Genomic DNA, 26,653 nt, shown 5'->3' with positions numbered 1-26,653 from the left:
ATTTTCTTTTTTTTCTTTTTTTTTCTTCTATGTAATATCCCTTCCCAAACTTAGCATGAAAAACACATCCGAATTAGAGCTCATGAGTTCCTTAGAAAGGTAAATATTTGTTTTTCGGGCTAAGGCGAGCAAATATAATTGGTAAAATGAAAGAAAAGGTTTACATGTAGGCTCAAAATGGTTAACAATGGAAAATCATGCTTAAGCATGCATAAGGTTAGCTTGAAAGGCACAAACGATCCAAAGAAGGCCTTAATATCATTTCTTTAAATGTCATGAAATCAAATTGCATAAGAATGAATGACTTTTAAGTGTTCAACCAAATCAATGAATAATGAGATCAAACAACAACTTTGATGACAAGAAAATAAGAGTATGTGTATAACACTCATGAAATGAAGCACAAGGCTCAAAAGCTCACATTATATGGTTATATAAGTCTAATTTATGCTTGATACAATTCTTTGGGTCATGCAAATCCTTTAATTGGAAAATTATGAAACAAATGGCAAGTGCAAAGAAGGTTTCGAACATATCATGCTAGAACGATGCCAAATTAATTAATTAATGAATTATTTTATTTTATTTATTTTACAAGAAGAATTTACAAGGAACAAAAAAATAATAATAATAATAAATAAATAAATAAATAAAATTCAATTTTCATTTAAGTCATGCAACATTTATCACAATCTCATCAAATGTGTTCGGAAAGTGACTAAACAAGATTCAAAACAAGAAAGAAATTTAAATTTTTTATTTTTTATTTAAAATTTTTTTAAGAAAAACCAAGTTTACTTGCTAAACTCCAATACCCCCAAACCTAGAAATGAGCATTGTCCTCAATGTTTAAAAATTAGCCACAAACAATGTCATAACAACAAATGAAAGGTATTAAAGCAAATAAAAAAAATCACAAAATCACAAAAGAAAACAAAAACAAAACAATTATAAAATAAAAATTACAACACAAACAAACAAACAAACAAAAAATAAAACAGTAAACCCTAATCACACAATTCTGAAACCCAAAAAAATTTTGAAGCCCAAAGCCCACAATTTCGAAACACAAACCACGGTGAATTTAACCTACTTTGAAACCCAAACTAAAGTGAAACCCGACCCACAATTTGTTTTCATTTCCAGCTTTTTATTATTATTTAGTTTTGTAAAAACAAACTATCGAACCATGAATAGCAACACAAAGAGCGGGATTTTAACATGGGTCATGATGTCTCGGTTCAGTGTAAGGGACCAACAGACAGGGTGAGACACGTGTCGACACATAGAGGCGCCGCAGACTCCACAAGCAAAAATTACGGGCTCATGGAAAGGCGCGAAGACTTTACTGAACGCGTTCGTTCAGAAAAGACACGTCGTGATAAATGAGTTGGGTATGGTTGGAAGGCGAGAAGGTTGTGGGACTCAAGGAATGCTGGAGATTCAGAAAATGCTCAGATGCTGTAATGGCTAGGGTTTGTCAAAGACTAAGTCTATAAGAAAGGGTGAAAAAAAAACGCAAACTCAGAAACACACAAAAGAGAAAAGAAAGAAAGAAGAAAAGAGAGTGAGAAATCAAATGGCCTCCAACTACCCATTTTCGTTGGATCTCAACCTAGCTCCACCGACTCAGACACGAGGCCAAGCAGCGGCACCAGTATGGATGCCCTACTTTGCTTCCGCACGGGGGCCTGTGACAGTAACTGACTCAATACTCCTGGACAACGATGTTGCCATTGGAGTGGCTAGAAATTTAGTGACTCCTAAAGATATACGTGTTCTGGGGACAAGGGATGACAACCGGGTCGTGAGCGATGCCCTGGCACTGAGCGTGCAGAGTACAGCAACAGTCGCAAGTTTGGGTCATCGCCTACTTGCGAAGTCCCATGAGGTAGAGGTGCTCAAAGCTCAGTTGGCGGCGGAGCGAAGTATGGTTGAAGATTGTCAGAGTGCTATAAAAAGCTTGAAAAGGGAAAGGTCAAGGATAGTGGAGGTGAATCGACACCAGCTAGAAGTATTGCGGGACGAGAATAAAAACCTATCAAAGATGGTAGAGTTGTATTCTCGCGACATGCGAAAGCAGCTGGAGGACCTAGACCGACCGGGTAAACGCAAGCAAGCAGATCGTGAGAGTAGTTACGCTCAAGCTAAGATTGCGATCTTTGGGAGCTCAAGTGGTGAGCCCCAAGAGGCTGTGCATGAAGCCCAGGAAGAGGACAGCCAGAGGGCCAAACTCAAAGCTCCAATGGTCGAGACACCGAGCACTGTGAAGAAATGACTTCTACTGCATTATTGATGTTTTTATTTTAATTTATTTTATTTTTTTGGTTGTTTTTGTCTTTATTTTGTTTTGGAAATAAAAGAGTAAATTTGCAGAAGGAAAAAGAAAACGGAAAAGAAAGCACACTTTCCAAACTTAAATCAAACGAAGACGACAAACGGAAATGGAAGCACAGTTCCCTAACTAAAATAAACTAAAGATGATAGCCGAAAGGGAAAAGCAAAAACACAAAGCTCTAGAAAATGAAAGTAACGGGCAAAAATATTAAACACCAGAAAACACGGAGGAAAAAAAGTAAAGTAAAGTAAAGGTGCTCCCCCTTGAAGCGATTAGGTCGAGCATGCCCGGGAAATCCGAAATGGTGTTGGCTCTCTCTCATCAGCATATGTCTATTTAAACCACACTTCTGCAAGCGGATGATACCCAGCATTTCTTCCTGCAAACTCAAGGAAAAACATCAAAAAATTCAGAAGCAAAACAAATGGCATCCTCATGCACTCACCTTGATGATCTCAACCTTGAGCTCTCACTTGCACCACCGAATGCCCAGACAAGGGCTCCTCCAACTCCTGTCTTCCCAAACTCCACATATCATCACGGCACGGCCTCAAACTTTGCTGAGGCAATACCGAACTTTTCTGAGGCACTGTCGAACAGAGCAGTGCTGCTAGGAGGCATGATTAGCAGCAAGCTCACTCCAACAGATCATCTGCATGTGGCACAGAGGTCTGATAAGGCAGCGGTAGAGGAGTCCCACAATTTAACTGTGCTCCACGCGGTCTCCGCTACCAATTTGGGCATGCGCCTACTAGCGAGGACAAGGGAGTGTGCCGCGATGAGCGAGGAAATAGCTTCCTTGAAGGCTATGGTGGCGGACTTGCAGAAGCGGCTCTACTGTGCCAATCAGCACGTGGAAGCACTGCAGAGAAAAAATGAGGACCATGTGGAGCTGCTGCAGATTCTACAAGTGCGAGAAAATAGAGGCAAGCCATGATGATGATGGAGATGAAGAAGATGAAGAAGATGATGATGAAGATGATGATGATGATGTTTTTTTTTTTTTTTTTTTAATGTTTTTTTTTAAAAAATATATATATATTTTTTTTTGTTTTTGTTTTTATGCAATGTTTGAAATAAAAATGTGTTTTAACACTCAGAAATAAACTAACTAACCATACCACGTAAATAAATAAATAAACTAACATAACAACACAAAAACAGAAACAAAACAAAAACAAAGACTCAACAGAAAAGAAAACAAAGAAAATAAAATAAAATAAAATAAAAACTTAATTTAAAAACACACAATATACAAGCAACTCACGGATGACCAGTTAAGGGCCTCAGAAAACACAGCCAGGGGATCCGGGAAGGTTGGAGGGGTCACAATGGTCCCGCTTAAAACCCAAACTTCTTAGACACCGAAGGTGTCGCCTAAAGAACTCCTAGACACTGTATTAACGGAAGTGCTCACTGGGGTTACCATAAGTCGGCTCATATGAAAATTTTATTTTATTTTATTTTTAAAATTTTAAGATAAGAAACAAAAATAAATTAAGATAAAATGAAACAACAAACCATAAACGTAAATGAACTAAGTACTGTAAACAAATTCAAACAAACAACATAAATTGTTGTACTAAAAGAAACAAACCAAGAAACCAAAGAAAAAAAAAAAAAACAAACAAACAAACAGCACTTTCTATCACCCGTTTATCACCATTTGGACAGATTCGTTTCTATGTTTTTCAGCTTCGACCTCTGTTCCGTTTTTAGGCTATAACTTTCCAACCGTAAGTCCAAATTTTACGTTCTTTATATGGTTGGATTCAGCATAGAAAAACAAAGAACTCAACGCGGACCAAAAGGCAAAAACAACTACGGAAATAAACAGAATTCAAAGAAGAGAAAGGATTGAAATGCTCCCCCTTGAAGCGATTAGGTCGAGCGTGATGCATTTGGAGGTCGCGACTTCTCCCACTACTCCACACTTCCTATCTTTGAAGTTGCCATCTCTCTCCATTTTTATTGAGCTATTTACATTGCTAAAACAAACACATACAAAAACTTGAAACGGAATTAAAGGATTACGAAATATATATAAAAAAACTAAAAATGAAAGGGAAAATCAACACAAGTCCAATTCCATGCTTCAAAGCAACAAGCACCAATGGGTTGTGTAAGCTGGGACTTAAACCCAGTTCTCTTGCTTGTTGGGCAATTTTCCTTTTCTGTTGGACTACAAACACAACTTGTCCATTAACGTCATTAACTTTAAAACTTGAAATTGTCCAGTTAAGAAAAAAAATAAAGTAGGAAAGCCAAATAGAATCAAACAATGTTACCGATCCCCGGCAACGGCGCCAAAAACTTGTTGCGTAGATACAGCTGCACCAAAATGGATTCAGTTGCATCCTCAACTTGTGATACTCGCAAGTGCACGAGCCGTTTGGTAGTATAGCATATGTAAGTGCGAGGTCGATCCCACGAGGATTGGTGATTGAAAGATCCAATTCATTTTTCCTACACAAAACAGAAATGAAAAAGAAAGGAAATAAATAAAACAAGGAAGAAAGAAATAACTAACTCAAGCAGATAAGTTCCCAAGTTCAATTAGATTAATGGATTGATTCTAGCTAAAGTATGATTAAGCCATGGTGTGTGGTCATAACCTTGTGTTCCTAATTCCCTAATTTGATCATTTGTTGTCTAACCTAAAATTAAGCATTAGGAACCCATTAAGCATAGAAGAACATTTTAAACAACCAAGTATGTATCTAATCCCTGTTGTCGAATGTCCATACATACTCTTCCTATTCATAGTTCAATTCGAATTAAAGCATGGTGTCTACTCTTAATTCAAACCAAGATAGCTAACATGCAAGCCTAAATGGTGATCAATCATTTAAACTAGCATATTAACTTATAAGCATAATGAATAAGAACAAAAACCATAATTGAAACTTGGAAACTAATCAAACTTGAAACTAAAGAAAAGAATTTACATAACAATGAAAATTAAGTAGAACTTGGAAAAACTTAAGGAGAATTTCAGCACAAAGATCTCATTATAACAATTGAAAACTAGAAAGAAAAACTAAGAGAATTTGAGGGAGAGAAGGGAAGGGAGCTCTAGAGAAGTGTTTGAGAGCTCCCCCCCTTGGGGTGTGTTTACAAGCTTGGGAAACCTCACTATATATAGGCCTAAGGAAGCTGAAAATCTGAATTAAGTATGGCTAATGCATACAACACTTGTTTTATAAAATCTGAAATGGTTGATGCACTTCACTAATGCATACAACACTTCCATTATAAAATCTGAAATGGTTGATGCACTTCACTAATAAATCCCACCAGCAGCCCTAGCTCATCTTCATGTCACCATGACCAAGCTTCCAACCAGAAATAATAGCTCATCCTGAGGTCAGCATGACCAGCAACTTCAAGGGCTTACGAATTGGGCTTCCCTTAAGCAAATTAAGACTTTAAGCACTCAAACTTGAAGTTCAGAATGTCTTCTTTCCAGCCATATATCATTTGGGCCAATCCAAGGTCGGAGGAGGAAGTTAAGGCCAAAACAAATTGCTAACTCATTTTGCGCGCTGATAAAATCCATCCTGAGCATGGTTCTGTGTTTGCTAGGTAACAGACTCCATATTTATCCAATGGGGCTGAATTTTGGATATGTTATAGTATACACCCATTGGAACAACTTTCATGAAGAATGTGGCCTCATCCGAGCTATGTAGGTTGCTGAAACAAAGCTTGCAATATGACCTACGAAACTGGGCTGGCAGGGGACTGTAGCCAAAATTGAGTTTGTCTTTAAGCTCTTCATCCATTCATCCAAATTAGGCCCTAACATGCATGGATTGCATCATTTACTATCCAAAGCCCTCATTATTACCTAAAGCTCAATGAACTGAAAGATAAACACAAAAAGGATTAAAAGCACAAGTTTAACTAAAAAACATAACCAAATCATAAGCTAGAAGGGTACAAAATGATATACAATTATGAACCGATCAATTAGGTAACTTGCTTACTTGGATCATAGTCATCGGGTTTTATTTGAAAAAATTGGATATTTTAAATAGAAAAATAAAGGAAAGGGTTGTAGGTGATTACAAATGAATTTTATGGGTCTAAACTCAATTTACTTTTTATTTTATTTTTATTTTATGGGAAGTTATAAATTACTTTTCTTTGGTATCAAGAAATCTTTCTTCTTTTCTGGTAAGTATCTTTGTTCTTTTCGGATAAGTAAGAAAACCTTTCATTCATAGAATTCCCAGTGAGAGATCAAATATTTGTATTTGTAATTAGGACATTCTAAAACCCTAGTGTTTACATGTCCCTTAAGCAACCAAGAAACAAACATCTCATGCTATTGCATGAAACCAAATACCACCTCAAGCTTTTAAATCTTCAGCTCATGCAAGGCTTGCATGCAATTCATATGCAAACATGTATATAATTAAAACAATCCAAGATAACCAGGTTGATTTTGCTACAGCTCTCACGATCATAATTTTGCTTTGTGCGCACAAAGTTGTATTTACTAATGAGGTTGATTTTGCTTTGTGCACGCACGCACTCTGTTTTTCTTTTAATTACATGTTCTGCAAATTCTTAATTTTATTTTTTATCATTTGAGTTTGACAAAAGTGCAACAAAGCACAATATAGCAAACTTCGCAGGTTTTTACGCAAAGTAAAGTTAGCCCATTCCATTTTTAAAATTCTGGGTCCGTCCATGTATATATATATAAATGCCAAAACAATAATAAGCGTCCATATATATATCCTAACTACAATACCACTGTTAACACTTAATGGAAAATAAAATAATAAGATGAGTTCGCAGCTCTAGTGGGAGTGATGCGCGATATTTGAGACACTAGAAGAAGTCGAAAAAGTTCTTCCACTCGCTTGGATTCCACCTATTTGAGACACCAGCGTTAACTTCACCATCAAACTTTTCATTAATTGCCTATATGACAGGCTTGGATTCCACCTATTTGTTTCTTTCGATGTTAATTAAAGGGTATTTTTTAAAAAATTGGTGTATTTTAGGAATTTTATAAACATAGTAATTTCAGACCACAAATATAATAATTAACACAACCATTGCTGCTCACGAAAACACTTAACGCACCCATTCCAAAACAACATTCAACCAACTCACCCATTTTCAAAATACTTTGTATAGAAGGAATGTGTATATATATAATTTTACATATTATGTATTGTATGCCAACGGTTCTGTGAATTTTAATTTGGGTGCGGCCCAAGACAAACCCACTGTACACCCTGCCTTCCTATGTAAAAGTTAGCCAGCCTAATTCCATGTTTTTTGTTTTTGGGTCAACTGCCTGCTAATTACCTCAGTATGTACAACATTAAGTTTTTTCTTTTTTAAAAAAACAAATCTTATCTAAGGGTGAAATAAACTTGGGATTTTGACAAAAGTTGGAATTTCTAAATTGACATGAACCAATTCCCATGTTTGGATAAAAAAACATAGAAATTTAGAAATTCCGTGTGGGAAAAAACATGGAATTTGGAGATCATAAATCCCAACTTTAAATTCAATCTAAAAGTCGTCCTTTCTAAAATCCCAAGAGAGATTGAGTTTTTAAAAAGATAACTTTACAAATAAAGGTTAAGTTCCGTGTTTTAAATCCGTCACCCAAACAAGAAACTTTACAAATTCTAGAACATTAATTTCCGTCATTTTAAATTCCGTCATTTATGAAATCCTTTGTATTTTTAAATTTCCTCATCCAAACACACTGTTATTGCTTCGTGAGCCATAGACGGATTTCTTTCTTGTGTTATAAACTTTTTAATTGGGCCAAAGGGAAGTTGTTGGGACAAAAGTTGGGGTTGAGTTTAATAACTGACCAATCCACAATTAGGTAAATCAAACTTGTCAAAAAGATATATCGTCCTCATCATCCATGTGAGTTGAACATGATACCTTTATCCAGATATCTATATACTATATATATAAAGCAAAAGGCAGAGAATGGTGAAACATTCAAAATACCAGAAAATGCCCTTGGTTAATGCAAATATTAAGAATTGAAATTATTAATTAAATGAGGATATTATGGTAAATTCACACTTTTTCATATTTAAAAAAATTAAAATTAAAAGAAAAATCGGATCATGGATCTTATTTTTATGGAAAACAACTACCCATTATCTTTTTAATTCTAAAATAAAATTTAATTTTTTAAAAAAAAAACCTCTCGCAATCGCGAAAGCGCGTGCGGAAAGGCTAGTATATATTAATGCAAAAACAATAAGCCTCCAAATATATCCTAACTACAATACCACTCCACTGATTAACACTTGATGGAAAATGAAATAATAAGATGAATTCGCTGCTGTAGTGGTACTAGAAGAATAAGCCTCCAAACACTTGATGCCAAACAAGCTAATTAACCAGTATTTGAGATACTAGAAGAAGTCGAAATAGTTCGTCCAGTTGTCATAGTCTTTGAAGAAGCCGTCCATGTCCCGACCAACAAGCTTTATAAATTCTTCATGGCTATTAACACATACATGGCAAGGCAAAATATAATAATGTTGAAGCAAAATTTATAATTAATGCAATGGCTTGGGAATTCAAATTGGAATATTAATCTTTGAGGTTTTCCTCAGAAAACTCAAAGCATCAAAGTCAAGATCAAGGTATAAAAAAGAATGCTAAATTAAATATGAAACTACATACTGACCTCCACGTATTCCGAATCTCTTCCATCTTTTCATCAATTTCTCTAAGTACCGAAGCTGTTTCTCTATATGTAGAGATATAGTTACATATAAACTTAAAGAAGGCCGCTCCCACCAGTCCCAACACCAGAGTTGAAATATTTTTCGTTGCCATTAATTAAGATTAGGAAAATTTAAAGATGGGGAGATTTTTTTTTGGGTAGACGAAGAAAAGTGAGAAGATTTAAACAAGTGCTCTAAGTAGTAAAAGTATATATTCTGGGAGAGTTTAGGGCTTAGCACTAGTGACTCATGTTGATCACAAGATGAACTCAAGTACATATATACGTATGTTTGAGCTTGAATCCATATTTGATTGTGATTCTAGTCTGAAATTATTCTCACCTATTAGGTTTTGTCTCCCTATTTAAAACACCACTTGTAATATACTGATGTAATTTAGCACCGGTTCACGTCTTTCCCTTATTGAGACTTGTAATTAGGTTGATTTATAACTATCACAATAACACATAATTGCAAAAGATATGGATGCGATGCGATTGACAACCTAATTGCAAAACTGGAAAGAAAAAAAAGGGTAATGGCTAGTGAGCGTGCTTTGTAATGGCAAGTTTAAAATTTTCTTTTCTTTCGAATCAAGAAAATCTTGTTTTCTTGCAAGTGAAGTAAACAAAATAAAAGGAATACATTCCAGGTATTTTATAAATATAATTAAGCCTATAACTATTTATATATGTTATATACTTGTGCGCGGAACCCTTGCACTTGTTCTTCTCTCACTTTGAATGCACAAAAGCTATACCCTCCTATAAACAACATGATAGATACGCTTCTTTTTCTAGGACTGTGTATTGGTTTTCCAGTTGCACAAGTCATTGTTGTTCCTTTGGGATATATTATGCGTCATGATAGAAGGGATTTATTCGACCGCCTTAATGAAGATCTATTACGTTCCAGACGTCGGAGGTAGTTTCTTCGATCTTTTATATATATATTTTTTTAACTTTTCAGGTGTTTCTTCTCACTATTCTCTTCTCAATTGTGATGTTATATTTATGTTTTTTTTTAGTATTATCAATAATCTAAACTACAAAGGAGAGGGGAGTTTCTCTTACACACACACACTACGAAAGTGTCATAAGGGTTCGAACTTGAGACCACTGTTATGCAAGTCAAATGCTTTTTTTCACTAGACTAAACCCATTGACTTCATATTTATGTGGATTAGTGTTTTTCCTTCTTTTTAATGTATCGGTTAACAAAAGTCATTCCTTTAATAGCAATAAAATCTTATTTGAACTACTATATCTGATATGATTATTTTTGTGCTATATTATTGATCATACAAATGCGAAGGCTTCACCTACTCTCAAAGCGTAAAACCCAAGCACCTTCATAGCAGCAATCTCCCTCCCAGCAACAGACCCTTTGCAGGGATGCATAATGGCACAACAGACTCTTTGATCCGAGTGGAGTTAGGCTTTTTCACCCTTGAGTATCATGTAGGCTAGATTCGGGGAAACTCTAGTTATTTTGTTGATTTTGTAAAATTGTTATTATAACTATTTGAGGCGGATTTGAACGTCTATATATTATTTTGTCGTGAACTATTTAGGATGGATTTGGATTTCTTTTTTTGAGGGCGATTTGGATTTTTGGTTAGTACTTACACATGATATTGTCTAATGTTTTGCTTTAATATTTGTTATTGAGTAAGGCAATACCATTTAAAACACCAACCATGCAATACCCTTGTCGACAGCCCATCACAAACCGACTAATTCTATAATTATATTCCCTTCTTTTTCTTTTTTGGTACTTGTACTTAGGTTGACATGTTTGAGTACAAATTTCTTTAAGTATATATATCTAGAAAGAGAGGGAGACAGCATAATGAATATCGAAGAATTGCGCAAGTGCAGTAAAAAGGAAATTAAATCTTTCACACTTGCAAAAACCTGACCCTTCTTTGCAACTTCTTGACCTCTCATAAATTGTTTCGCTAAATATTAAGTGATGGGTTCAGGGACGGACTCAGGATTTCAAAATGGGATGGGCTAAATTCCCAAATTTTCTGATACTCAACTTTATTAATTGTTTAAAAATGATTTAACTCTAAAATAATTTTCTATGTTTAATTTATTCTTAATTTAATTTTAGTTTATATCATCGTAATTTATTTTCTGATCTAATTAAAAACTTAATTATTCTAAAGATAATAAATAAATAAAATTCATGATGTAGATTATCCATGTAATTCTTTTTTTTATTAAGGCAAAATACTTAATTAAATCCCATCATTGTAAAAGCAACTAAAGTGGTTTTATGAGGAATTAATGAAAAAGGGAACGAATACTTTAACCTTTGTCATATGATCCCAAATCAATCATATTCCATACTTGATCCACAAGTGATCAAATAGTCTCAGTTGAAGGCAAGAATACAACCACAACTGCTTCACCTACCTTCAATTACTTCAACCTCTCTCTACAATTTCAAGTTTTGAACAAGGAAGAGACATAGTTATGAGTTATATGTACATAACTTGACCAATTTATTAGGCCAGTCTTCAAACACTTGATCTCAGCCATGGTTTGTGTTGGAGTCTTTTTTGGCTGCAAACGACCCCGTTCTGTCAAAGGTTATGTTCTCTCAACCTTGGCCATAATTGGCATTCTCTTTGGCTTGCGCATCCTTTGTTACATCATCTATCGGTGCTTCAAGTGGGAAATGCAGCATTCTCACAGCCCTCGCATCGAGCGAAACGGGAACGATGGGTTGGAAATGCAGCCTTGGGAGATTCAGGCTCACCACCCTGCAGCTGTGAGCAGAAATTAAAACCAAATTCGTCAAGTTTAGAGGCCAGAATCACCAGCAGGTTATACATATTCTCTCTGAAATTCTAAGCTTATAGAAAATTGATAGCTTTCTTCTCTGTTGCAAATGTATAATGCAGTCAGCTTTGGGTCAAATATTTTAGTTGGTCCCATATGAGCCCATTGTGGACCCCATTCTTCTTTGTAATTTAAAAAAGAAGATTAGAAAATGATTACATATATACAACAAGCATGCATATTTCTAGGAATAATTGGCCTAAAATTCAACTAATATATATTTCGACAAGTTATAATCAAATGAAAGAGTTTGTGTATACTAAATCTGTTTTACATTATATATACATATATAAAATATAAGGAACATGACCTTTCTGGAACAAATTAGCCACCAAAACATAAATTATTACATAACATAACTAGTATTTTATAATATTAAGACAAAAGAGCTTCTAATTATGTATATACTACTACCACTAATGCAAAGTGTTCTATACATGTCATATAAATAAACGCAGCATAATTGTCATATAAATATAGTTGTTTTAAGAATTAAATTGAATCCAAGTTCAATTCTATTGAATATGTTTCACTCAAAATCATTATTTCTTCTAGGTCTTTTACCATTCCCTATTTTTCTCGGGGAGATCTTTGGAGCTCGTTTTTTTTGGGATATAAATGTTTCAATCGCCTAGAATTTCTAGCTAATGGGTTCTACGAGACTAACTTTGATACATTAATCATAGAATTATTTTCTAAAGAAATTTATTTCAGTTTCAGGATACCAAAGTGGGGTCATCAGTAAATCTATAATGCAACAAAATATTTTCGTATATGGGCTAGCGCAATGTTGGAATTCAGTGATGCAATATAACCATGATACACTATGCATGACATGTATTCGAGCATCAAGCCAAGAGCTTCTGACTCTTAGTCAAAAAGCTATTTATTTGGGATGCAAATTGCCTCGTAAAATACTCAGATACAAATTTCTTTGAAATAATTGACACCGATAATGCAATATAAAAATTAGTTGATGATCCCATATTCATTCATGAGAAAGTTCACGAGTTGTTAATCCAAGTATGTTCTAAAGTTGTTAGTCCATCGTTGTATGCCCGTGGGCAAATACGAATATCAAATGAGACCTCACTTTATGGTGGGAGCTACAAATACCAAACAAGACTTCAATTTATGGTGCGGCTAAATGTATTGGGACCTTTTTATCAAAAATTGTAAGAAATGCCTTGATGTTGCAACAAACGAACTTCTACGTCAGAGTCATGGCAGGAAAAATGGACGTGATATTTATGGGAGTTGTAATATCATATTTGGACATAACCAATTTTACTAGGTAACATTTATTTAGCAAAGTGGAATCTTTAAGAACTTCAATACAAAGCTCATTTCTGGAGATGGAGATAAATTACTGCATTATAGTATTTTGGAGATATTGGTTATAGTATGCAAATTAGTTTTTATTCATATTCTCATGTTTGATTTGTGTAATAATATAATTCAAATAATGTTCAGTTTTTAGGAGCAAAATGTACTTATAATGGGTTTTATACCTATGTGTCTACAAAACTCAACATGTGACATGAGTTGTGGACACACTAAGCTATGAAACTCAATATATGTAAGTTTTTGTGGGTAAAAGTAGGGGTTTAAATTGCTATATGCTTCTCTATGCTTGTCGAAAAATTGGTTTGATCAGTGATTTTCACTCAACGATGGGTCAAACGCAGGAGTCTAGATGGGCTCAAATTGAAACAAATTCGGATTTGCATGTATCAAATAATTAATTATGATTGTAATTCAATCATCAAAAAGGCATCGAAATAGTATCAAACTGCAAATATACATAATAAATAAAAACATGTTTGAGATTACCAAAATTGCCACTTCATTTTTCCTCTAAGGATCCGTACACCATACAACTCTAATTTGAAACCACTACTAATTTTCTTGGGAAAAATCTCAAATCAAATACAATAAACACGACACTTTGGTATCATTACGTATCATTTTTTGTTGTATACCCTTATTTTACCAAAATTGAACGAAAGAGCTTTTCAAAGAGAATTTTATGAACATGGTAATTTCAGACCACAAATACAATAATTAACACAACCATTGCCGCTCACAAAAACACTTAACCCAACCATTCCAAAACAACATTCGACCAACTCACCCATTTTCAAAATACTTTGTATAGAAAGGATGTGTTATATATATTATGTATTGTATGCCAATGGTGTTGTGAATTTTAATTTGGGTGGACCTCAAGACAAACCTTGCCTTCCTACGACATATTTTTATCGTATTCTTTCTGAACTGTGTAACTCTGTAATACTGTTTACTAAAGCCCTAAATTTGAAGTCTTGTTTGAACTAAACCTGTTGACTGGACTAAACCCATTGACTTCTTCATATTTATGTGTGGATTAGCCCATTCCATTTTTAAAATTCTAGGTCCGTCCATATATAGATGCCAAAACAATACGTGACTTGCATCTAGGCCACACGTGATATTGCCTAATAATAAGTGAAGGCCAAATCACTTTTGGTCTCTCTAATTTGTCGAATTTTCCACTTTTGTCCTTGTGGTTTTAATTGTGTGGAGGGGTATTTTGGACGAAATTAGAAGAAATTAGACATAATTTGCATGAGATTTAAAACTTAATAAATGTAGAGCGTGTTGGAAGAGTTCCTGGGACTACAACATCTTTCATATTTACAGGGAGGTTTACTTTGCTGCTGACTCTCTTGTAGTATTATTGGTGTCCTTCAAGATGACAGGGATGACCTTTTAAGGCATAGATTGATTTATGTTTAGTTGTTATATGGGCTTAGCCCTCATTGTACCAATTTACATTAAAAATCTTTATCATAATAAAGAGGGTTTTTTTTGAAAAATTAGTGTCTTCCGGCCCTCGATATGTTGACTCTGCCAAATTTTCTTTTTGAGTTGAACAAAACATGTTTGTTTAGTGTAGTTTCATAATAGATGCTAGTAATTTGAAAGTTAAATCTTTTTTTTTCTTCATATTAACTGAATACTAATTATGTAAACTGTTTCCCTAATGTCACATACTCTAATATTTTGGGTAATGCTATGCTTACCACATAAATCTACCACATTTTAATACCATCTTACATGGCAGCTGATGTGGACAACCACCTCATTAAAATTATATTAGTTTTTTTTTTAAGGAGATAATATTTTCTATATTTTTCTTTAGTTAAAAATTTATAAAAATAAAAAAAACTAAACTAAACCCTACGACCACTTTTCACACGTCTCTTTGCCTCCCCCAATTCTCTCTCTCCCTCCTTCCTCTCCTCCCCATCGCAGTGCTTCGCCGTACTCCTATCACCACTCCTCCCCATCGCAGGTGCTTCGCCGAACTTCTGTCACCGCTCTGCTAGACTTCTGACTCCATTCCACCGCTCTACTCCTTCCTCCACGGTTAAGATTCTTTTTCTGTTTAGCTTACCCTTTTTTTTTTTTTTGGATGAATGCTTTCTTCTCATAAGCGATTGTTGAATCCTTTATTTATTTGTTTCCAATCAGTATTCAAATTAAGTTTTCTTAAGATTCTTTTTCAAATTAAGTCCTCTTGGTGTTTGGTTTAGTACACCTATATCGCACAAAGCAATTTATCTAAAGAAAATCAGGACTGGAATTCATAAGGTGTGGATGAATGAGTTTTACTTTTTTAATTTTCTGGGTGGGTATGAATTTGTTTAATTTTCTGATGGGTTTCTTTACTGTGTTTGCATCTACATCTGATTGAGTTTTTTTTGGGTGTTTTTTAATTAAGGATTCGCTGGGCATATGAGAATAGCTTTTTCATGAACCTTACAGGTACTTGCTATAATAAAAATAAAAAAAAGCCACATGAGTTCCTTGCAGTGATGACTCTCAACTCTCCATCATCTCCTTTTGTTGATGACCTCTTTATCACTGGGAAGCCAGATTGTTTCCCATATTCTCTATAATATTGAATTAACTCATAAATATTGTCAAACACCATTCCAACCATCGGCTCTTGTATTTTTTCTTTCACATCTGTTCTATTGTCCATGGCAATCTCATCATCTCCATTATTTTCAATTCTAATCCCATCAGATTCCAGTTCAACAACTTCATCTTCATCAATAATTTCTAAACTTGCAGAAATATTTGAATATTCTTCCATTCCTACATCATATAGGACATGAGCTTATGATACATAAGCATATAATACCAAAATTTCAATACTACGGTCAATCAGTTCATCTAATGACTAAAAAGAGAAGAAGAGAGAATTATAAACAAATTAACGTATCAAAAACATTAAACTAAAAAAAGAAACAACATAAGCCAAAAAAGAAACAGAAAGTTATATCTCAATGGTATACTACAGTCAAGTTATTACAGGTTCTTAAGAAAAGCATGTTTAACTGGTAAAAAAAAAAACTTAATTTGAATACTGATTGAAACAAATAAATTAACGATTCAGCAACCGTGTATGAGAAGAAAGCATTCATCCAAAAAAAAAAAAAAAACAAGGTAAGCAAAACAAAAAAAAAAGTTATAACGAAGGTTTACTAACCTAAAACCGTGGAGGAAGGAGTAGAGCGGAGGAACAGGGTCAGAATCTGGCGGAGTGGTGGCAAAAGTCCGTGGTAAGCACCTGCGATGGGGAGGACTGGTGGAGGAAGGTTAAGCTAAACAGAAAAAGAATCTTAACCGTGAAGGAAGGAGTAGAGCGGTGGAATGGAGTCAAAAGTCTGGCGGAGCGGTGACAGAAGTCCGGCGAAGCACCTGCGATGGGGAGGAGTGGTGGCAGGAGTCCGGCGAAGCACTGCGATGGGGAGGAGAGGAAGGAGGGAGAGAGAGAATTAGGGGAGGCAAAGAGACGTGTGAAAAGTGGTCGTAGGGTTTAGTTTAGTTTTTTTTATTTTTATAAATTTTTAACTAAAGAAAAATATAGAAAATATTATCTCCTTAAAAAAAAAATTAATATAATTTTAATGAGGTGGTTGTCCACATCAGCTGCCATGTAAGATGGTATTAAAATGTGGTAGATTTATGTGGTAAGCATAGCATTACCCCTAATATTTTTAAACAATTATCATAAAAGGATTCCATTTTGAGGGGTTGCTTCTTTGCAGCCAAATTTTGACCCTTTCATCAAATATTAATTCAGCTAAGATTTACATTAAAAATCTTTATCAGACTGATTTGATATTCTAATTCTAAGGTTAATCTCAATTTAGTACCCTAAATTCTCACCCTTAAGGTTAATCTCAACTCAAATTGCAGTACTCTGTGCTCCATGAAATTTCACAAGCAATGAGTAACAGATACTGCAACTATGCACCTCAATGCTGAAGGACATCACTCATAAGTGCATGAACTCTTCTTGAACTTGATGGGTTTGGTAACAGTGGGATCCAGAACCAAAGGGCATGAGATTCGCCTTTGATGCTTCGTTTTCGCTAGCTTCCCTACCACAAACGCTTCAGACCGGATTTCAAACTTTAAGGTCAATGGAATTGGAACCAACCCCCCAGTCTTTGTGTATGTCAAACTTGATCCAGCCCCGTACAGAGGAACCTTAGTTCCTTGCAAGTTCACTGATACCGTTCGGAGACTCTTTCTTGGCTGATAATATTTCTTCAACTGCAACAACAAAGTTAGCAAAAGTTAAAACTTACCATGAGGTTCCAATGGCAATGGAACAGCCATTGATCTTTGTTGGGTTGGTTCAATATGCTTTGCTCTTTTGCCTATTTTGTGCAACATGCTACAACTTAACCTAAATACTCAACTTTCATTGTTTGTTAACATAGCATCTTACTGGTGTAAATTACGATTTTGGTTCCTGTGTTCTGACCTGAAAACCATTTAGGTCCCTTGCAAATTGGCAAATTGAAACTTCAGGAACCCAAATGTCGAAAAACAGAAACCAAAATGGTAGTTTACCCTTAAGATTAAGCAGATTGATCACCAATTTTCTTAGAGATTAAAATGGTATTCATGGAGCACAGAATCCAACCTGGCCAGTTGCCACAGAAATCTCTGAGTAGGCGAGAATGATAGGTGTGGAGCTAACATGAATTCCAAATATTGAAGCAGAGTTGTGCACACTCATCTTAATGAGCCATTCACTGTCAGCATCTTTGTTGGAACCCCACTGAAATCTGAACCCTCACCAATATAGAAGTTACTAATTTCCAAGCTCTGCAAGAATCACAAGTCCTCCGTTAGACCAAAACAATCTCATCCTGTTTACAACAGCAAAATTCCCACTTCATGCTACATTATCCTTGAATTAAAACCCCCCACGCACTTTATTTTTTTGCCTAATACACCAACTTATCATAAAGGGCATTTTGAAAATAGAAAACCAACAAGTCCAATTCCGACAAATAATCATTTTTCATTATGTCTCACACCATAAAAGGCTAAGGAACACATTGTTCAACATCAGAATAAGAACTTAGACAAAATTCAGTATCAAATGATGATAAAAACATATATACTATAAAAAATTTGGAACAAATATTAGACGATGACAAGTTGTAAAATTAGCATACCTTGACTGCAACCGTTGCGTTGTAAGGCCTGCTTGCACCCCATATGATCAAGCAGAAGATAGTGAACAACATCACAAAGCTAAGGAGAGCAATGCAGACCTGCACACGCCGCGAGAGCCCCTTATCAAAATCATCATAAGCCCCTTCTTCCATAATCACCTTACACTCTGGCCACCCCTAGTCATTCCTCTGCTTCCTACCGCCTTTTCTACCCGAAGAGGACCTGAAAATTCCCGAGAATCGACTCGCGGAGGAGTTCCTTGAGTGGCGGCCAAAGGAGGGGTGTGAGGGTGACTCCATTGGACTGTTGTTGTAGATTGGAGTGGCCTGCATTGATGAGGACTTGTCTCCATCATGAGAGTCCCTAGAAGGGCTCTGCACATAGTATACAGGTACCTTTGGGGACCTTGATGGTGATGATGGAGCTAAGCTTGTGACATCAGACTCAGACTTCGTTGAATGCATCATTTCCTAGTAGTAACTGTCAAATTTTCCAGGTTAACGGGCTGAGGGCCCACTCTAACAACACCGATACTGTCCCCACTTTACCACCTGCACAATCCTCAGGTGTGAGGTTTTATCACAAAAGGCCTCGGTGTTAGTTAGAGTGGGGTAATTCTATTTAAAGTACTATTTCTCCTTCCCTCTCTCCGATGTGGGACACAATTGGTTTCAACACTCCCCCGCACGTGAGACCCCATTTTGTGGGTCACACGTGGAGATCCACACATCGGCAACCACGTGGAGCCATGTAGAGACTCACCCATCGCGCGGGGCCAAACGGGGACCCACCCATCACGTGGCACCTTTGGCCTACGTGGAGCCAAATGAGGACTCACCCATCACGCGGGGCCAAACGGGGACCCACCCATCACGTGGCAAGTACGGGCCCGCAACCTGGCTCTGATACCATGTCAAATTTTCCAGGTTAACGGGCTGAGGGCCCACTCTAAGCAACATCTACCGTATTTGTGTATTTGCTGTGCTCCGTTGTGTTCCCCTGTGATAACCTCTGCCAAATTGAGAGTCGTTGGCACTCCTCATTCCTAACCCATCATGGGTCTTCATCTTATGGTCTTTCTTGATGTCTCAGCTTCTCTATCTTTGAAACTTCATAACAAGTTGCTTTCCTCCGTGAGCCTCGTCACTGCACACTGAGCCGTTGATTTCCTCCGCGAGCCTCGTCACCGCTCGCCGAGCCTTTCCTTTGACTGTTCTGCCGGTCTCTGTCTTCTTCGGCAACTCTCTTGAGTTGCCTTTCCGCTTCCTGTTTGAGCACCTTATCTTTGTCTTTGTCTCTGTTCATGATTTGCTGGGTTTCCTCCCTTACTATTCTCCTTCTCTGAAGTTTTTTCTTCATGGGACAACCGTATGCTACCACCTTCCCCTCTTGCATTTGTTTCTGCCACGAGACTGGCATGTTTGAGTCTCTTTACTATTATTTCAGCGTCGAATTTGAGGGGGAGTGTTGCAACTTTATTTGGGTGTTACTTTCTCCAAATCTCGACTCTCATAAATCGTCGGATTTGAGGGGGAGTGACACCGCTGCTCATCTATTGCACTGCAATTTAACCACCTATCTGCCATGGCTGATTCTGCTACATCTCAGTGTTAGTCAGTGCATGTTTCTCAAGTACCATTGATCATATGGCTCCATCGACCCCTTCTCTTCAGGGGGAGAAGGGGAGTGAAGAGAAGTTGTCTCTGTTGTTGCTAGTGCCAATGCCTTGTATTGCTGTTGATGATGCCTGTTATGTCTCTGCCTTGTTGCTCCTGCCTGTTATGGTGCCAGTATTGTTGCTCATGCCTTTGCTGGTGTGTTTGCCTTGCCTTTGGTTTCTGCCCTATCTTCTGCCGTGCTCACAGGGCTTCTGTGTTCTGCCTTATCTTCTGCCGTGCTCACAGGGCTTCTGTGTTCTGCCTTATCTGTTGTCGTGCTCACAGGGCTTCTGTGTTCTGCTATGTGCCCTATTTTTTAGGGTTTGCTCTTGTGTTTCCGCTGCGAACTTTGCTTTAGTTTGTCACGTGTTTCACTCGTGGTTGACGAAAAGACCTTCTCTACAATTGGTGCTTCTCAAGTATGGTGTTCTATGACTCGCTTGTCAAGTTGGGCATGCGAAATATCTTTGCCCAACTTGAGGGGGAGTGTTGGCGAGTCCTTACTTAGTTAGGATTTTGGTTCCTTACTATGTTAGGATTTTAATTACTTACCAATTTATTTAGTCCTATTATAATAGAGATTTATTTCCTATTGTAATTTAGATATATTTCCTATTTTATTTAGGGTTAACACATCTTCGTACTTGTATAAATACCTCCATATTGGAGATGAGCAAATATGAGTGTATCTTAGCATAACTGAATATTTACCCTACTTTGTTTGACAGTAACTATGCAGGATTGGAATTACAAGACAAGGCTCTGTGCCAAAAACTTAAAACACAAATTTGGAAATTACCAAGTTCACAAACTAGTTGATGGAGCAAGAAAACACTAAAAATTGAATGGAATTTCACCAAAGCTTCAGACTTTGAGCAAATTCTCTTAAACCCAGAAAGGGGTTGGAAAGATATGAACTGGTTTCCATGCTAAAGTGAAGAAGTTGACCAATTGAACTGTGTACTAAATTAGAAGAAATTAGACATAATTTGGACGAAATTAGAAGAAATTTGACATAATTTGTAATGTGACCTTGAATTACACGGGATTTAAAACTTAATAAGTGCAGAGGGTGTTGGAAGAGTTCCTGGGACTGCAACATCTTTCATGTTTACTGCTGCTGACTCTGTGGTAGTATTACTGGTGTACCTCAAGATGACAAGGATGACCTTTTAAGGCATAGATTGATTTATGTTTAGTTGTTCTCTAGGCTTAGCCCTCTTTGTAACAAAAAATCAAACACTTACAAACTATTTATTTCTGCAAAAGTTATTGTGCTCAACCCAACTCAACCCGCCATGTTAACTGGTCAACAGCCTCCAAAGTCAAGCCCAAGTTGACCAATAGCTTTGTTTTGAAGGGCTAGCCCAGCATGGTTGACTACCAATTTTTATTTTTTAGTTGAACAAAACGTGTTTGTTTAGTTTAGTTTCATAATAGATGCTAGTAATTTGAAAGTTAAATCTTTTTTTTTTCTTCATATTAACTGAATACTAATTATGTAAACTGTTTCCCTAATATCACATACTCTAATACTTTTAAGCAATTATCATAAAAGGATTCCATTTTGAGGGGTTGCTTCTTTGCAGCCAAATTTTGACCCTTTCATCAAATATTAATTCAGATAAGATTTACATTAAAAATCTTTATCAGACTGATTTGATATTCTAATTCTAAGGTTAATCTCAATTTAGTACCCTAAATTCTCACCCTTAAGGTATGTTTGCCCCTATACTCTCAATTTTAACAATCAAGTATCCTAATCTTTTTAATTTTTTGCAATATGATTCCAGTGTTAACTTCACCATCAAACTTTTCATTAATTGCCTATGTGACAGGTTTGGATTCCACCTATTCATTTATTTCGATGTCAATTAAATGATATTTTAAGAAAATTGGTGTATTTTAGGAATTTTATAAACATAGTAATTTCAGACCACAAATATAATAATTAACACAACCATTGCTGCTCACGAAAACACTTAACGCACCCATTCCAAAACAACATTCGACCAACTCACCCATTTTCAAAATACTTTGTATAGAAAGAATGTGTGTATATATATATATAAATTTACATATTATGTATTGTATGTCCCCTTCCTTTTTTTTAGGGTCAACTGCTAGCTAGTCTGTACAACATTAATTTTTTCTTTTTTTGAAAAAACAAATCTTATCTAAGGGTGAAATCTAAATTCCTTTATTTTAAAGATATTATATGGAGATTTGAATCTATTGAATATCTGAATTACTAGCACCTAGTGGATTCACCATATATGTAATCAAGAATGGTAATGACCCCAATAACAAAAGCGTGATCCATGCTTGGTGTCACCACAACATGGTAGAGATCCTTGCTTGCCATCAACTCCTTCTTCTGTCACACCCCAATTTATTTACTTAATTATTGAGAGTGTGAGGTAAAAGAAAAACTAAAACTTAAAATTTAAATAGCAAGAAACATGAGAATTAAACATAAAACTTTTATTTAAACCAGAGTAATTTACATTGTGATTTTACAAGCAAAATAACATAAAAATACAGACTTTTAACAAAACATCTAAAACTATCTGCAACACTTTCTTCTTGTTTTCTTGTCACAACTAAACTTCAGATTCAGAACCTGCAATAAATTCATTAAGGGGTGAGCATTACATGCTCAGTAGGGGCCCTATAAGATTAGTGAGATTTTTAATGTACAATTTATGCAATGTATGAAGGAACTTCAATTCTACCCAACCCGTTAATCTATATAATAGGGCAAGCAAATCTGCATGTCCCATACCATGCATTTTACCACTGTGATTCCGAATGCCCCATTATATAAACTAACACCCATTTCAATCATCCCATAATTCCCCTTTTGCTAGTCATCTTGTCCATACCATTGATCTCCAAGCCCAAATCACCCAATCGACAATTATACCGCCGATTTTCTAATCTACTGTGCACATGGGCTCGCCTGAACTTGGTCCCTACAATGGTTAGACTCAACTACACAAAAGATTCTTCCCATTATCCTCATTCCCATAATTTATTTATCAACCCAAAAATTCCAAACACCACTGACAACATATGAACATGTCAATATTAATCAAATTATAATGATAATTGACAAACATGTAAACACTCAATATCAAGGATAATAATCAAACAATATTACCAAGCATAATATAGTGTTCACAATAATTAATTAAATCAATTTATGCAAAACCTCCCCAAGAAAGAACCCCTACCTCAAGTCCAAAGCTATTGTATAACTCCCAGTTGTAAGCTCAAATACTTTGAACTTCTTCAAAACCTCTCCACACTTAGTTCTTTTGTCTACGTTTTTTTTGTAGGAGACTACTATAACTTTGAAGAACTTATGATCCAAAGCTATTATGTAGGACTATTTATAGTAGTTAGAGTCGGTAAAGAAGATTTGGTTGAAGCTTTAACATTGTGCCACATAATAATTCTACAAGTTCCTAGACTCCCAAAGCCTTTTGCGTTGGCTTGGTAGAGTGCTTTGTGAGCACTCTCCTAACAAGTTTTTATATGTAGGAAATCTACTATTATTACACCTCAAGCCTTAATGGATTTTGAGGACACCACCAAGCAACACGTTAGTTTGCAAAAAAATGCTTAGTATGCATATAAGTTTTTCTAATAGTTTTTGTAAAGTAAGTATATATAATAATAATGATGAATAGTGCTGGAATGAATAAAACCATGCAATAATATTTGAATGGCTATTAGTTAATAGCTATCCTTACGTAACTTACTATACAATTGATATATATATATATATATTATTAATTATATAATTTTTGGAGATTAATAATTGTAATTATTTAATTTATGAAATATTAAAAATATGGGGTTTCACATCTTCACCCCTATCTATGTTTCATTGTGATCAATAAACAAATCCAAACATTCAGAATTTCAATAGAAACAAACAATGAAACTTTTTATATATTCTTTCATGAATAGGAATTATTACTTGTGCCATTGTGTTGCCTCTTGAGTCAACAATGCTACAATCTTTATCAGGAAAATATCCCTTGATCTCAAAGTCTCAATCTTTGTTTTGCCTAGCCTTGGTGGAGATTCTGATTGCATGAGTTCTTGCCAAACAGGAGTTTGGCTCTTTCAAACAGAAAACCAACTGATCTTGCGATCCTTCATAGTCTATCATTTAAGAAAACCAATTATATATATTTTATAATTTTGGATTGATTTGACGATTATATCCCTGGATTTAACAGTTTTTTTGACAGAGGGACTATTTAAGAGCACCCATATTAACGTTAGGGACCATGAGTGATACAAAAAAACTTTAAGGATGCAATCTGATAGTTTCACAAACGTCAGGAACGTTTTGTGATAAAAAGCCTTGTTTTAAAGATGATGTGTCAACTTAAAATTCCTTAGATTAAATTTGAATGAGGTGGTATATGGAAAAAGAAGAAACAAAGGTTAAATTGTTGTACTTTTAGATACAAATAGAGAAAGAAGAACCTAAGGTTAAATTGTTATACTTTTAGACACAAATAGAGAAAGAAGAAACAAAGGCGCATGTCTACCATAAATAAAAAAGAAAGAAAGGCAGATGGTAATTGAAGGAAACTTTTTGGACCTACCGAATTTTACCTACTATGAATGAGATTCTTTTGACCTATCAATTTTTCCTCTACTACTTATATTTACTTTACTTTCTCCATTGTGTCTCACGGTCACCACACTACAACAAAATGTGGCGTTAGCGACGATTATTTTCAGCAAGGAACTACCTTTTCTCGTAGTAGCAGCCTTTCAGCCAAGAAAATGTTATTTTCTCGCAGAATGTGACCGGAATTGGTTTCGAAATTGGACCAAGCTACAGCGACGACATGTTTGATTCAGCGACAAACAATGTCGTCGTAGTAGATTTTCACAGCGACAAAATAATTTATTCCTCACACAAAGTGTAGCGGGAATTTTTTACAATTCCCTCCAAACCTATAGTGACCAACAATATATAATCCTCACAATAGAAGCCTTTTAAGGAGGAATGAATGTCCTTGCAGTATGTCTCCCTCATTATTTTCACCATTTATTTCATCGCTAAAAACGAAGCGGGAATTTTTGACAATTCCCTCCAAACCTATAGCAACAAACAATATATAATCCCCACAATAGAAGCCTTTTAACGATGAACTAATTTCCTTGCAATATGTGTCCCACATATTTTCACATTTTTATTAGAGAGGAAATAATGTTTTCGTCGCTGAAAAAACGTAGCTGGAATTTTTTACAATTCCCTTCAAACTTATAGCGACAAACAATATATAACCCTCGCAATAGAATTCTTTTAACGAGGAACTAATTTCCTCGTAGTATATCTCCCATATTATTTTCACCATTTATGACGTGTGACCGTATAGGATGACGACACATGTCCTTTTCTTTTTAGTTATTGTGTTTTAATCTTAAACAATTCATAAGAAATGAAATAAAAATCATAAAATACACCGAAAATTACTACAAACTCCTTACGACACAGCGTTCGATTATGGAGATCTAAATCATGATTTCACATATTTTAATTCATAAGAATCATTGGATGAGAGAAACAAGAGTGCATGTGATAGGATGTTTTTATTTGTTTATGAACAAAGTTGAGTTTTTTATTATTGTTTTGTATTTTTATAATTAAAAATTATAATTTTATAGCTTTAAATAGAGGTGAATATCACAATGAGTTTCAACAACAATTATGTGCTCAAAAGTATTATTAATTTGTTGAAAATCAATATTTTTTTTATATCACATTAACATATTAATGTGGGAAAATAATAATACCTAAAATTCATCCATATTTAAGTAATGATATCAAATTCAAATGCACGTCTTTACTGAAATAACTTTTTGGTGTGACGGTACGCATCTCTCATATGTCATTTTGACAAGGCTTGTATAATGTTATAAAACAAACTCAAACCTTTTCCAAAATCTCACTTAGCCATAAGGGCCACAGGGCCCAAGAGGTAGTTTCGAGAAATTTTCGATCATGAAATATATACGTAATAGATAATTAAATAATTGGTAAAAAGAAGTTTACATACTTTGAAAATTATTTTAAATTGTTTAAAATGTATTTTTATTTTTACAAAAATATTTTTAAAATAGTTTAATTATTGAAAAAAAAAAAATTCAAGTGACCTAGGACACCTTAAGACATGATTAAGTCCTTGTTACGACTGGACCTTTAGACCTCGACTTAGAGTTTTAAACTAAGGTTCATATTTTGATCTCGAATTAGTAAGATGTAATTAGACGTAACTAGACCTAACCTTAGTACATTATGATGGTATTTGCGACTCAATTGAACTCTTAGCTTCTATGTCGACATACATAATCCTCACAAATTGTTTCACTAAATATTAAGTGATGGGGTGACTAGTAGTTTGTCACCTGGGAAGTGATGAAATAATAGTTGTGTCCTACCGCCTAACAATGCTAACTTTGCAGATCATTATTTACTCTTTGATTTCCCCGCAGCCAAGTTGAACTGTTCTT

At 35.3% G+C, this 26,653-nt stretch overlaps 1 pseudogene across 1 annotated transcript; it reads right to left on the bottom strand.

The window, feature by feature from the left end:
• Positions 1–17,186: 17,186 nt before the first annotated feature.
• LOC110769438 (uncharacterized) lies at positions 17,187–18,916 on the bottom strand (annotated as a pseudogene). The gene is made up of 3 exons (XR_002528576.2): positions 18,449–18,916; positions 17,908–18,092; positions 17,187–17,531 (listed from the first exon to the last, which is right to left on the bottom strand). The product of XR_002528576.2 is annotated as an uncharacterized LOC110769438 (transcript).
• Positions 18,917–26,653: the final 7,737 nt, after the last annotated feature.

Source organism: Prunus avium, chromosome 3 (genome assembly GCF_965620075.1).
Source record: "Prunus avium chromosome 3, drPruAviu1.hap1.1, whole genome shotgun sequence".
Lineage (NCBI taxonomy): Eukaryota > Viridiplantae > Streptophyta > Magnoliopsida > Rosales > Rosaceae > Prunus > Prunus avium.
The sequence above is the reverse complement of the archived record's forward strand: the minus strand, read 5'-3'. Positions and strand labels throughout refer to the sequence as shown.